This window comes from Eutrema salsugineum, unplaced genomic scaffold (assembly GCF_000478725.1).
Source record: "Eutrema salsugineum unplaced genomic scaffold, Eutsalg1_0 scaffold_6, whole genome shotgun sequence".
Classification (NCBI taxonomy): domain Eukaryota; kingdom Viridiplantae; phylum Streptophyta; class Magnoliopsida; order Brassicales; family Brassicaceae; genus Eutrema; species Eutrema salsugineum.
In genome coordinates, this window is record NW_006256547.1 from 14,500,993 (window position 1) to 14,503,950 (window position 2,958).

Here is a 2,958-nt window from a genome sequence, read left to right on the forward strand (position 1 = left end):
AAGCTCAGGAATCAGATCTCAAGTTTCACGCAACACAACAATGAGAGCTTTAGTGAAGCTTGGGAACGGTTTAGGAGCTATACTAATCAATGCCCACACCACGGCTTCTCAGAGGCATCCCTCTTGAGTACTTTATACCGAGGTGCACTCCCCAAGATCAGAAACCAACTCGATACAGCCTCAAATGGAAATTTTCTTGGGAAAGAGATCAATGCGGCAATGGAACTAGTCGAGAACCTAGCCATGTCCAATGACACGTACGGAGAAGACTTTGATAGAGCAAACCGTACAGAGGGATCTAGTGATGAACAGCGTATGAAAAAGGATATAAGAGAGCTTCAGAGCAAGCTTGACAAGGTTTTGATGGCGACTCAAAAGCCAATACACTTTGTAGGCGAGTTTGATGAGCAAGGGCCAAGTTTTGACAATGTTAATGAAGATGGTCTAACTCAAGAGGAGCTGAACTACATAGGGAATCAGCAGAGGTATCAGCGGTTTAACAACTACAGCACAAACCCAAACCTCTCATACAGAAACCCAAATGTAGCTAACCCTCAAGACCAAGTGTACCCTGCTCAACAACAACAACAAAGCTATGCTCAAAAATCTCCTTTTCAGAATACCTTTCAGCCCAAGCAACAGTTCAGCGGGCAACAGCAAGGCTACAATCAGCAGAATCAGGCGGCTCAGGGTAACAACTTCACCAGCCAACCGCAGCAACACAAGTTTCCGCCAGGGTTCAATCCGCAACCGACGGGTAATCAGCAACAGATTCAGGGAACGGGTCAGAATCAGATGGGAACCGATGTCTGTGGGATTTTACAGCAACTGTTCCAGGGTCAGCAGAGAGTTGAGAGCCAGCACGCGACAATGCAGCAAGATATCAGAGAGCTTAAGCAGAATCAAGCTTCTACATCATCAAGAGGCCCGGCTTTACCAGGTAAACCGGAGCCGAACCCCAAGGAGTATGTGAACGCCATCACATTAAGGAGTGGTACAGAATTACAAGCTCCAACGCCTAAGACAAAGCTCATTGAGGCCAATGAGCAATTAGAGGGGGAGGCAGCCTCAGATGATGCGTGTAAAGAAGCGGTTTTTGAGAAGGAACCGATCAAGGACAAAGGAAAAGAGGTGGAAAAGACAACTGAGCTTGAAAAGCCATACGTTCCACCACCACCTTACCAACCCAAGATACCATTCCCAGGGCGTTTCAAAAAGAAAATCTTAGACAAAGCCAAAGCGGTCTTTGAGAAACACTTGGAGAACACGCAACTTACCTTACCCATTATAGATGCTTTCTTAGCTATACCTCAGCTTGGAAAGTTTCTAAAAGACGCAATTCTCAACAAGACAAAGGAGCTCCAGGGTATGGTAATACTGAGCCATGAGTGCAGCGCCATAATACAAAGAAGATCAATACCAAGAAAGCTATCCGATCCGGGCAGCTTTACTTTACCGTGTGCTTTAGGTCACTTGAAGTTCTCAAACTGCTTATGTGATCTAGGAGCTTCTGTGAGCTTAATGCCTTACACGGTGGCCAAGAGATTGGGATACAAAAGCTACAAGCCGGCCAAGATCTCTCTTGTATTAGCTGATAGATCGGTTAGACTACCGGTGGGGTTGCTTGAGGATTTACCTTTGAGGATCGATGAGATAGAAATCCCCACAGACTTCATAGTTCTTGAGATGGACGAGGAACCATTGGACCCCATCATCTTGGGCCGACCGTTCTTGGCGACCGCAGGAGCCATAATTGATGTGAGAGGGGGCATGATTGAACTACACATCGGTTCCGAGACTATGAAGTTCAACGTGAAGGAAATGATGAAGAAACCGACCATTGGAGATCAGGTTTTCTATGTGGAGGTAATGGAGGAGCTAGCTGATGAGCTTCTAGAAGAGTTAAACGCAGAAGACCCATTACAAGTGGTCTTGACACGGGAACAAAGCGAGCACGGGTATTTGAACGAGGAAAGCGAGGTGTACAAGCGTCTTTTGGACCAACCGAGGGAACTTGGAGCTGAGGCGAGGTTTTTGGAGCTCAGGAAGAGTGGCCTCGACATATTAGACAACGAGGGATCCAAGGGAATAGAGGAGACACCTCGGGATATCATGGCCGTGACAGCTTGTGCCGAGGTCGATGGTAAACCTCGCGAGAACAGGGAAAAGGCCGAGGAAGCTGTTCCGGGCCAATGCAGCTTTGATGCCGATTGGAATGAGGCAGACGCACCCCCTGTTGAGCTCAAACCTCTACCAACAGGGCTCAGGTATGCGTTCTTGGGTCTGAACTCCACTTTTCCTGTGATCATAAACGATAGCTTGCTTGAACATGAAGAACGTGCATTGCTTAATGAAATAAGAAAATTCAGGAGAGCCATAGGGTATTCCTTGGCTGATATTAGAGGGATCTCTCCTGATATATGCACCCACAGGATCCACCTAGAGGACCAAGCTATGTCCTCTATTGAGCACCAACGTCGCCTTAACCCGAACCTTAAAGAGGTAGTTAAGAAGGAGATACTAAAGCTCCTTGAGGCAGGGATAATATATCCAATCTCTGACTCTCGGTGGGTATCTCCTGTACACGTTGTGCCCAAGAAAGGTGGGATCACGGTGGTGAAAAACGATAAGGATGAACTCATAGCCCAAAGAACTATAACCGGCCATCGCATGTGCATTGACTATAGGAAATTGAATTCTGCATCAAGAAAAGATCATTTTCCTTTACCATTCGTTGATCAAATGCTTGAACGGCTAGCTAATCATCCTTATTTCTGTTTTCTTGATGGATACTCGGGGTTCTTTCAGATAGCCATAGACCCCCGAGATCAAGAGAAAACGACATTTACATGCTCTTATGGCACTTATGCCTATAGGAGAATGCCTTTCGGTTTGTGTAATGCACTGGCCACTTTTCAAAGATGTATGATGCACATTTTCTCTGATCTAATTGAAGAG

At 46.3% G+C, this 2,958-nt stretch overlaps 1 non-coding gene across 1 annotated transcript; it reads right to left on the minus strand.

Annotated features, from left to right (window-relative positions):
• On the minus strand, positions 1 to 107 carry LOC112083694. The gene has a single exon (XR_002897830.1). It is a non-coding gene; the product is annotated as a small nucleolar RNA R71 (small nucleolar RNA).
• Positions 108 to 2,958: the final 2,851 nt, after the last annotated feature.